The sequence below is a fragment of the Pteropus vampyrus genome, unplaced genomic scaffold (assembly GCF_000151845.1).
Source record: "Pteropus vampyrus isolate Shadow unplaced genomic scaffold, Pvam_2.0 Scaffold15, whole genome shotgun sequence".
NCBI lineage: Eukaryota > Metazoa > Chordata > Mammalia > Chiroptera > Pteropodidae > Pteropus > Pteropus vampyrus.
Genome location: NW_011888796.1, coordinates 7,972,517 through 7,984,650, shown reverse-complemented (window position 1 = coordinate 7,984,650; position 12,134 = coordinate 7,972,517). Strand labels below are relative to the sequence as shown.

The 12,134-nt window shown below is 38.3% G+C and overlaps 1 protein-coding gene and 1 pseudogene across 1 annotated transcript in view; one reads left to right on the top strand and one right to left on the bottom strand.

Moving 5' to 3' along the window:
- The window catches only part of DAAM1 (dishevelled associated activator of morphogenesis 1), a 156,106-nt gene that overhangs the window by 26,321 nt on the left and 117,651 nt on the right, over window positions 1-12,134 (top strand). The window lies entirely within an intron of this gene.
- Window positions 4,199-5,886, bottom strand: LOC111735756 (annotated as a pseudogene).

The window sequence follows — 12,134 nt, the reverse complement described above, 5'->3', positions numbered from 1 at the left end:
ACGTATGTATGGGTGTGTGGTTTGGGACAGTTGCCTGTTTATTACACCCATGCAAATTGCCTAACCATTTTATTAAGCCTATATCTCATAGATTAGGCAAAAAAAAAAAGAGAAAGATTTTAAGTACATCAATTTCAAGGGTCAATTTCATATTACTATGAAGAATTAGAAAACTGTAAGATTAGAGTAACAGCTGATGGTTTTTCTGTTGGCTAAACCACTGTGTAATTTCTGCCATAATTATGTATTTGTCTTAATGACGTCAATTGGAACTATAAAGAATTGAATTCTAAATATATACAATACATATGTATTTCTTTTGACTTATTTGTGGCCCAGCCACGCTTTGATTGGATTGAGAATTCATAATACCTTCCCTAACTCTTCAAAATAGAAGTTTGCAGCAGTTTTTAATTTTTTAAAACAGGTCTTCAATGTACATTTGTTCGACTGGTATTGTGATTGCCCTGGTCTTGGGAGAAAAAGATCTGTCAGAAAGAGGCTGGTTCTCATATAATTGGGGAGTGGAAAACTGGCTCTTCCTTAGCTGTGTATGCGCCTTTTTAGTTACTGACCACAGTAACTCAGAGAGGCAGCCCGTCTGTGCTGCCTGGACTCAAGACCAACCCCCTGTGTCTGATTTCTAAGGCAGTGAGGATTTATCCACTGTAACACTTCATACAGCTACCTTCAACTTGAGTACTGTGAGTGGATTTATCTACATTACAACTTATCTGCAGAAAATCGTCCTTTTTTCTCTGACATTTTCACCTTTGATGGATTTTTGATTATATCGGTTGGGTTTGTAACTGGAGCTCTAAGTAGAAGTCTGAGATTTGATTTTTCTGGACGGAACATGTCCTATGCTGTCAAATATGGTAGTGACTAGCTATTTAAATTATAATAAATTCAAATTAAAAATTCAGTTCCTCAGTCGCACTAGCCACATTTTAAACCTTCATTATCCGCACATGTCTAGTGGCAACTCTATTGGACAGCACAGAGATAGAACATGTCCATCATAACAGAAAGTTGGCTGATGGTAGACTTTTCTCTACGCCAGAAGATCCAAGGAAGATGTGAATCACAGCAAAGGAAAAGCTTTGCTTAGGTAAATTCAGGTGCTGGAAAATTGCTGCTGCCTGTCCCTAGACTGAAATGAGAAAAGTAAGTAGATGTGCCATTTGTGCTGTTTTTTTTTCTGGGCAGCATTTTTTTGCTATGGTTTTGTTTTCAAAGTCTGTGAATATCCAGTAATTAGACTTGCTTATATTCAAATGCAAATTTAATATAAACAGCTTATAAATAAGTTATTATCCACTTCCACTAGAACCAATACTTCCAATTCTATGCCCAGGAGTGAGATGAAGGTAAGTTAAAATTTTTACCAAGATTTGATGATCACTATTGGCCTATTTTCTAAAGGCACACATATACCCATTTCATCTCATTCAGGCTTTGTCTTTTGGGGAGTTAGATTTCATGGTTTAAATGTATATCTATTGACTTCTAGCTCTTTGGAGATATTTTTAAGACTAGATATTTGCTATGTTTATCCACCTCGAAATTTGAATTTACAAGTTATTAATTTGTAAACAGAAGAATTGAGCACAAATCTTCCCCTTCTTCAGCCTTCCATATGTGACTATTAAGTTGTTAATGGTTTTGTGTGACTGATATCCAAGGTTTGAGGCTGCATACAAACTATATAACATAGACACACAACGTATTAGCTCTCTAGGAAGGTTCTAGTAAATGGACAGGGGAGTGGCAATTAACTGATTTTTCCTAGTCAATGTGAGTATTCTTCTTTGATTTCCATTAACTTGAATAATTTTCAGTAGCTTGAGAATATATAACTGTGTATTCTTCCTAATGTTGGTATTTGGTGGTGATGGTATCTATATCAAAATTAAATCTAAATTCCTCTCCAAACTTAGGCCAAGCACATGATTCTGAAGAGGATTTTGACTCCCTCCAACCAACACCACCTCCTCGCCAGCCTATATTCAGAAACCTCGTGGGTGAGGTTGTATGAAGATTTTTTTTTCTTTTTTAAAAATTATATTTTCCTAGGGGCCGGAAAAGCTTGCTCTATAGTAACTAGCCAGTTCTTGCCCTAGACTCTGGGGGAGATCATTGGTGTGCTGTGACTGAGTATCCTGGTTCTTGTTCTCTGCTATCTTCTGGGACAAACGAGCACTTTTTATTCTTGTTACAGCACTTCAAGAAGGGCTTTTATATTCTTTCCTTCATGAAGGATCATTCATATTTTTTACTCTGTTGTTATGTTTCACATCTGCTTATAATTCATGGCTTTTTCTTTTTTTTTTTTAGCCTATGCTCAATTTGTACATAGACTGTTATACAGTACTCTTTCCTCCAAGAGGAAAACCCAGAGTAAAGTCTAGAAAACTGGAATTTCTATTCTCCACAACTAGATCTTAGATCTAGCCATAACTTAGTGCAAATGTGTTTGGTTTGAACATAAACTTGGCCATCATGTGTTCTAATTCATTCAGCCCCTACTTACTCTGAGAGCCTTTTGCTCAGGATCCTGTTATTCTTGATACCTTTGGTGCCCATTCTTTTGCCCCAAGGACTGTGGTACTGCATCTAGCCATGCATTTATTCATCTTTAACTGTGGTCCAACATCTTGCTCCATTTGCCTTGTCTGGATGCTAGCCATAGATTCAGTTTGAACCCAAGAGTAGTTTCTGCTATGGAGAGAGTTGTTTATTTTGAAAACACAGATTTTCCAGAATGGCATCCATTGCCCATCACTGAACCATAATGAAAAATATTGCCTTGGCTTCGGTTCTTGATTGTAAGCATTTGCCCCAAGTTTCAAGGCCTCTCCTCCTGAGATTTTATTTTACCAGAAGTTTCTGGCAGGAGATATAGATTGTTCTGAGAAAGAGAGTCATACAAGTCAGAGAATTGATGACGTTTCTCTAGAAAAAGCCATGAAACTTAACTAAATTTTAAGCTTCTAAAAGGCAAAGATAATGTATTTTACTTTATTACCTGTGCTTAACCTATAAGTACTTAACATATAATTGACTAATTGATTAACTCTAGAGAAAACATGCTCAGTTTTTTTTTTAATTTTTGTTAAAATTTAAAAGTGCTAAAATTGAATTTGTATGTTAAAAATAAGTTTGCCTAGTTTTGAACAGTAAGCTGGCTTATTACATAGATTCCTCATTAACCACACTCATTATTGCTTCCAACAATACTTATTATAAATCTATTAATCATAATTAATAGCTCTCATGATGAAGCCAGAAAATAAATGTGGTTAGTGAAGCAACACTAATGGAAGTGTTTTCCCCTCTGACACAAAGTGGAACTTGGGCATCCTCGTTTTTTGCCTTTGTTTCCCCTCCTACCTTACCCCACAGATTTGTTAAGCTCCATTTCTAACATTAGGTAGGATGCACCCCTGGGACTAGATAAATGTGGTTCTAGCAGTCTGAATTTGTCAGGTTGGTGCAGTAGCATGCAGAGGTTGACAGTCAGAGATCTTGATTTGGGCCTCTCCTTGGGCCAACTTTGCCACTACTAGGCTCTGTGATTCTGGGCAAGGTTTGATCTATTTTTCCTTTTAGAAAATGAGTATTATGGCACCTGGCCTTCCTGCCTACTTAGAAAGGTGGCTTGTAAAGATCAAAAGAGAAATGGTACATGGAATCTTTTCTACACAGTGCCATAAAATCTATGATCTTGTTATTAAAAAATAATAAATTGCCTATGTATATCTAGGGATTGATATTTATACTGATTGAACCCTCTTATTCATGTGTCAGAAAACTCAAGCCTGATGGCATTGGGGAAACTAAGAACAGCTTCAAGGAATCTAATGAAACGTATGCTGAAAATATATTTTAGTTGCTCGTTGAATTTTTTTTTTTTTTTTTTTTTTGCGTGTGAATGATCAACTTGGTATCTCTTACTATTTTCAAGTAGTTCGAGAACAGAGCTAGGACATTTCTCACTGGAGTCCATTTTTCACTGGGCCATTTAGCTTGGTAGAGGAGTACTGAATTGATGCCTACTCCCTTGGTATGGTGTTGTCTGGGCTGACTTACCTCTGTAAGGTCATAAGGAAGGCACCGAGTAGCACTAAAGTGGCTATTTCTTTGCTCTTTTCCTTTTAGTTGGTGAATCAGAATTATTTATTTATTTATCTTTCACAGTGAAAAATTTTTATATTTAGAATTAGCCAGCTTGACTCAGTTTAGATGATCCCAATTTTGTTGGCTACATCCAAAGCATCATGTCAGGAGCCAACCGAACTTCTCTCCATCAGGCCTGATCCGGGTGTTGACTTTCGCCACATCAGTGTCATAGAGCTTCTTCACAGCTTGTTTGATCTGGTGCTTATTGGCCTTGACATCCACAGTGAACACAAGTGTATGATTGTCTTCTATAGTCATCAAGTCAGGGAGAACTTGGTGATAGCATAGTGGTCAAGCTTGTTTCTCAAGGGGGCACTCCTTCGAGGATATTTGAGTTGCCTTCGAAGCCACAGTGTCTTGGGCTATCAGAAGGTGGGTGATGTGCGTATCTTTTTTTGTGTGTGGCTGCAGATGCCTTTCAGCACTGCTTTCTTTGCCTTTGAAGCCTTTGTTTTGGCTTTGGCTTTAGGAGGGGCAGGGGCTTCATGAAAAGCTGATTGCAAGCAAGATAAAATAAACTTAAGCAAAAACGACAACAAAAAAGAATTTGCCAGAAGAATATGGGGATGCCTTTTTGCCTGCGAGGAAAGCTGGAGATTTAGAATTTCTGGGAGAAAGTCTGCTTGGCCTGTCCTTGGTCTTTGCTCAGCACATTGGCACATTTTTGGCAGGGTTGGAGAGGTGGGGAGCTGGGACACCAAGAGCACAAGGAATAGGGTGGTCATTCGCTGTAAAATCAGTATGCTAGACAGGCAAAAACATCAATAGATCAACAGGATTCTTAGTTCTCTCACATTGGCAGCAATGTGTGTCATGCTTCTGTCCATGGACCTGCTAGCACAGGTTAAATCTCCCTTTCCTTTTTAGTAACAAGAGAAATAGAAGTTGAGAAAGATCAAAGAGGGAAGTATCTTCATTGGATGAGAGGCACTTTTCCTGAAAATACAATATAGTGGCCCTTTCTTAGAATCTAGGAATGGGCCATGCTACTCAATAGCATCCTCTATCATTTTAAAGGGCAACATGTGTCTGCATAGACTGACACTGCCCAAATCCAGTCCAGAAAGTACAGTGTGAATGGTGCCCCTGGAGTTATGTAAGGTTATGGTTTCTGCCTTTCCACATCTCTGGCGATGTTTCTGTTAGATTATTTTCCCACTTCTGTACTTTAATAAAAGTGCCCAAAATAGGTCTATGGAATAAACCACTGTTTTGAGTCAAAATAGTCATGTTTTTCTCCATAGTCAAACTAATTAATATACGTTATCCCTTCAAAGTAATTCTCTTTTGTTCTAATTTCAGCTTCTGATTCTTTATATAGACTCCCCTACAAATACTGTTGGTGCTTTCAGAAAGTGAACCACTGTACAGAAATGGGTTTACATGTGAGCAGGAAAGCCGTGGTATACCTTTCATTTCCTTCCTTCTGTCCCTCACTCCTGAAAATGTGCTTTCAGGGAGGAGCGGGGAAGTCTCTGTTCTCCATTACAGATGACCTCTGTTGGTCACCTTCCTGTACTCTTACACTGTTTAACTGAGACAGCTGGCCACGAGATTGTGAGATCTGTTTGTGTGAAAGTCCCAAGGGACTTGTTTGGGATGGCTGGGTACCCAAAATGTGATTGGCAAGTTTAATTTGTTCCAGCATGGAACATTTCTGTCACGTTCATCCTATGCTGCATAAAGTGTGCAGAAACACAGGGGGGTGGGGGTGCCGTAGATAGGGAATCTGCAACTTTATACTTGTGCCACTTTCCCAGTATGAAGTCCCAGACCAGATCTGGTACTCACTGTTCACAATGTGAGTTGTTCTACTAAACTTGACTCTTTTTTGAGGGCGAGGATGGGGTCTTATTTACTGTCATAGCATCACCGCTGGGCAGCCACATGCACACCCAGGACTCTCGAATGGGTGGTACTCACTGCTCCAAAGGCAGGCTGTCACAGTGAAGCTCACTTCTTATGCCCAGTCATCACCACCAAGCTATCGCTTTTCCTTGTACGGAAGCACTGTTGCTTCTGCGTGACCCAAAGGACATCTCCAGATGGCTCTTCTCGGCTCTTATGTAGTGAAATGGAATCCTTTGGTACTCCATTTTTGTCTTTTTTCTTTTTTGCCCTACCATTGTAGTTATATAATTTTAAGTAGTGTGGGAAAATGAAGTAAGGCTGTCTTTTTTCTGCCTGACATTGGGGGAAAGGTTTACCTCGGCTGGGAGCATAAGAGCTGGCTACTGGTAGATACCCCTTAAATATTTTTTGAAGAAGTTCTGGAATTACAACATTTCGACCCATAAACTGGTTTTTCTTACCATTTTTTTTTTTTACTCTTAAGAGTGAGGATGGAATCCAAGGCTGTAAGACTGAAATCTTTTAAATTTGTGGCATGATGGGAACTTATAATCACAATGTCTTCTGTCATTCTCTATTCATCTTTCTTTATGGGAAAAAAATATTATGGTGATTCTCACTGACACAGTTCCAAGGATCTAATGGTTTCCCATGAATAAGTTAGATATGAAGATGTTTTACCTAGAGATAGTATCAGCTTTTCATAAAATTTAGAAATTTCATTCTTACTCAGTATTGTCCTTCGTCCTTCTACCCCACAACTTTACTTAGAAAAAGGAAGAGAAAATTGCATTTTTACTGTTGGTCGAAAATGGTTTAGAGAATCATTTGACTTGATGATATCTGGAAATTTATTTAACTCAAACTGTTTTGTCTTCCCACACGTTTCAAATGAATGCTAAAAGGAAAGTACCTCTGTAGAAGCAGAAGGGGTATTTTTAGATTGCACTCCTATATTTGGGCTTCATTACTCAGATTCTTTCCCCCCAGGGCCAGGGTCGTATTTATGTGTACTGCTCTTGATGGCTTTTCCTTATTCTTCTCTTTACCCAGAACCACCTAGAGGCCAGCACATTCAGTACACATGTCAGTTTGTAATCGGAATAAATTGTGTCTTCTTTGCCTTTTTCCTTTGCACTTCTCCCAAGTGTGGTAGATCAAAAGGTTACTTGTTTTATATTTACCTCTGGTTTCAAGTAATTTATTTCTCCTGGTTACTAGTGGCAGTTCATTGGTGGAATGAATACTCTCCATTTTTTCCCCCTGAGTTCTAAAACACCTTAGTTTTCCACTGTTTATATATATATATATATATATTACATTTAGAAAATGTTAAAGAAGTAGTCTAATAATTTGTATGAATATTTATAGCTCTGATTAGCAAGCAAGTATTGAAACTAAGAAGCATGTAGTGGGCTGATTTGGAAGATTCCTCTCATGGGGTTACCTCAGTGTACGCTGTTTTTGCTTAACCTGACATATTAGCATATTTATCAAAGACACTCTTGGTTTTCATTGAGTGGAGGATGCTTTTTGTATTTTGTTTTCCATTATGTTTGGAGGAGATCTTCCTGACACCAGTGTATCATTTAGCTTTTGTTTTTTGTGAGTTTGGTTTACAAACTCACTTCATACGACTCTTAAAGGGAGGTAAAACCAAGAATAAAAAGCATACAAATAAGATTAAAAGGAAGGCCCACATTTATTTGTCATCTGTCCTAGCCCTTTGTATATTCATTCTGTTCTCAGTTTTGAAGTAAATATAGTAGAAAGATTTCTCCACTTGTTTACTTTGTAACAGGTGGTCAACAGTGTATTCCTATGTTCTAAAAACTTGTGAAGAGTAAATAAGATTATATAGAATCTGCTTGATTAAACTTCCTATTTGAAATTCAGAGGAAGGAGGCTTAACCCCACCATGTGGGTCAGCTTCTGTTCTTATTTAGCAAGCCCTGAGATCCTTCAGAGAAGCCAATGGGTCCGAATGTTGGTTTCCATCTTATTGGTGGCCATGGCTATTTTCCTGCCTATAAATAGTTTACTATGTTGAAATGAAGGCCAAATAAGTTTCTTCCCCCACCACCCATTTTAGTAGAATGTTGGAGATAATGGAATACTGTGTGATGGGGATAAATTTTGCTGTCAACTTACCGGTATAAACCTTAGTTGATTTTAAGTTTAAAGCCCATCATTAACTCTCTTCCCCTTGCAAATGGAATTTCAGCCGAGATGTATATGAGGCAAATCACATGACAAATCCATTATTTCTCTGAAACAGTAAGTATCCAGATAGGCCTCTTATCATTTCCTTACAGATAGGTCCCTGCAGGAGGCCGTAGTGGAGCTAGACTCATGTAGCCTTTATCAACTGGAAGTCTGATTGGAATAGCACAGAGACTAGTGTAACCAGGAGCAAACATCACAGCTGAGCAGTTGGGGTGCTGGTAGTGGTGGGTTAACGTAGAGGCTTAGAGGCCTCTTATACAAATGGGGGGTCCCCAGGGAAGCAGTAGTGTTCTATAGGGTAACATGGAGCCTCTTCTGGGCCTGAGTTTCTTTCTGTTCAAGCAAATTAAACACTTAAAAAATGAAACAGATATTAATTAAATTGACTGGAGACTTCGAAGTCATATGAATTTAAGAAGCAGCATTCTGTGGCATATGGGACTCCTTCCATCATCCTGTTGTCAGAATTAAAAGTCTTTTCTGTTGAACATATGTACTCTTGCTGCCAATATGTCTTTTGCTGCTTACAGTGATGTAGGTTAAGATGGATCCAATTCAAATGTTTCTAGCTGCTAAGTAATCTAACTGAGCTTAGAAAGGGAAGCAGTCATTCGTTTTGCATATTAAACACACGAAGATATTAATTTCCATGTGTCTTCGGACATGTGGCACACTGTCTTCTATTTTCCCACTTTCGATAGAAATGCAAGCCCAATAATTATTTTACCTTCCTCTTAATTCTTCTATAAGGAAAAAAAGTACAAATGATATTGATAAAAAATGGCAACTAACTCCTAGCCTTGGTATTGGAGAAAGAGTAGGCAAGGGTGGGACCATGGCAAACTGTGCACCAAATTAGTGCTGCTTGGGAATGAAAGTCCTTTGTTAATAGAATGTCCAAATGTTTGGAAATTAATAAAACTATATTCTTAAACATTATTATTTTTTAAGGAGACTGTTTGGTCTAGGGGTTATGATTTTGGCTCTGGAGTCAGAGAGCCAGGGTTCAAATCTCAGCTGCACGGTTCATTAGCTGTGTAGCTCTGAGCAGAGTACTTAATCCTTGAGCCTCAGATCTTCACTGTAAAACAATGCCAATAAAAAAAAAATGTGTCACAGGCTTGTAAGTAGAACTTGATGAGATAGTCCCTTGGGGGAACTCAATGCCTGACATATAGTAAGTGCTTAACAAACATTAGCCGTTACTATATTATTAATCAACACTGAGTAGGTCTAAGAAAGTATGTCAGTGAACTACCAACATGCAACTTCTGTTTAATAGTATATAGACTTTGAACATTTTCTTTATCTTTGGGCAAGTCCTGTAATCCTTCTGAGCCTTTGTTTCTAATCAGTTGTAAGTACAGCACAGTAGAACCTGCTTTGGAGTTTAATGAGGATTCAGTGAGGTAGGGCATGTGAAGTGATTGGCACAGTTGATAAATATACTAGTTATTGAGCACTTAGTAAAGTGTCCACTGACCTGAGGGTTGATAGTATTTTATCCCACTTCACGGGGGAGAAAACTGATTGCAAGTTAATTTGGGGCGGTTGTGCACTGGCTTTTCTCTAGCAGTGCTGCTGCTTGAAGGTTCACATGTCAGCATATTTCTCAAAGTTGTTTTTCTATGGCCTGTTTGCGTCTGCTTATAAACACCTATACCTGTCCTCCCACACAGTGTTCATTGTGAGAGCTTGTTCTGCAGATCCATGCACTGTCATGTCTCAGTGATGTCTAGTTGGATGTCATCCCTCCAGAATATCTCATAACTACTCTTTCCTCCTAAATATATATTGTTCACTGACAGTCATGGTTTTATCAGAGCTCCTCTGTCTTGGCCTTTCTTCTGAATGCCCTTGACTTCTTTCATTCTTGGATCCAAAATGGAAAGTTGTCCTTTCAGATTCGTAAATCCTCTAAAAAATCGGAGGAGAAAGGGCATTAACAAAGGAGAATTGATATGGCGGCTATTCACCAACATATTGAAACTCAATCCTCCATTTAGTTTGGAGATGGTAAATGAAGCCATATGGTACATCTTTACAGGCTTTCAAGGAATATTGCATTTTGTCCAAACCAGTCAACTACTTTGAAAGATTTCTGGTGGGACATGCAAACAGCTGGTACACAGAGGTGGTGAGGAGACAGACCTCAGTTCATCCAATGAATAGCCTAGTAGACTTAATTGATTTAATTATGCTTAACAACGGGAAATTCCCTTTCTTAAAAAAAAAAAATCCCATTTGAAATGGTCAGTCTCTTTACAATGAGAAGAACAGTCAGTCTTTTTTGGAGGGTGTGGCGAGTGGGTAATTGCGTCCTTAACAGAAATGGTCTCTAACAGAGTGTTCTTTCTTGAGCTGCTAGGCATTTGAGGCTTCAGGTAATTTTCAGCAAATCAAAAGGAAGAAGTTGTGGCAAAATGAAGTTGTCAAAGCAATCCTTACACTATGATTAGGTTTCTATCTAATAGTATTTTTTAGTAGCTAAGGATCTGAAAAACAGACTCATGATTCTGTTTATTACTCATCACACAGGGTCTGGCCCTTGCTGACCTCTTTGACCTTGCCTCGGGCCTCTTTCTCTTGTCCACTGTGCTTCAGGTACATTAGACACTTTTTTGTTTCTTGAGCAGGCCTGGCTTTTCCTCCTCTCAAGCCTTTGCTATTCTCCCTGCCTGGGACAATCTCTCTTTAGATTTTTACACGGCCGACTTCTTCTCATCATTCAAAAATCAGTTCAATGGTATCTTCTCAACTGCTATCTTCATGACTTTGCGTTTTCTAAACTGAATCACTGCCCCTTCAGAATCCTTGGCCCTTCAGAATCCTTGGCTACTCTCTAAATATCCTGTTTCATCTATCTGAAATTAGAGTAATTATGTTTGTCTCCTCTCCCTAGAATGATGAAGATGAGGGCCTCATCTTTCTGGCTCATTGATGCGTCTACAGCACCTAGAACAGTCCCCAAAGGTGGTCAAAGATATGCTTGTTAAATGAGTGAATTAACTTGTTTTTAATATGTTTTTAAAAACATCCTCAAACTTCTCATTTCATGTACTTAATGTAGACCAGGAGTCAGCAAACTTTTTCTATAAGGTGCTAGTAGATCATAAATGTTTTAGGTTTGGGGGGCCAAACTATCTCTGTAGCAATGACTCAGAAAGCAGCCATACACAGTCTGTTAATATGGGTGTGGCTGTGATCCAATAAAAAATACTTTATTTACAAAAACTTTATTTACAAAAATACTTTAGTGAGGGGAGGGGTGCCGCATTTGGCCTACGGGCTGTAGTTTGCCTACCCCTTGTGTAGAGTCCATCATTTTTAACATACACAATCTTAAGTATAAGTGAAAGAGTGTGGGATTTGAAAAGTAGCTGTCTTAATTGGAGGCTCAGTTGATTTGGTTCACAACTAGGAGAATATGAATATCTATTTTTGTTCTGCTAGAAGAAAACGCGTAGTAGAAATTATTTGTTGCATGATAGAAACATTGCAAAAGAGAGACATCCCCCAGTTAGTGGATTACATATTAGAGACTACTATAACAGAAAAATTAACTGCTGATCTAGCATTGTGGTAGAAATATCAGGAGAAATATTTATAAGTCTTGAAAGAAATATTTATAAGGCTTAGTTTGGCCAAGCTAAACCAACAAAGGATTTCATTTAGCCTAATGTAGCAAATTTAGGAAATGGAAATATCTGAAATTATGGAGCACTTTGTTCTTTTTCTTCTAAAGGAAGAATAAAGTCAAGGATACCTGTATGTCATTGGGCACACTTTTGAAAACTTGAATTTATAAAATGCTTTGTACCAGGATTGATCACAGGCTTTGTTGTCTCTGGTAAGAAACTACCAGGTGTCTGAGC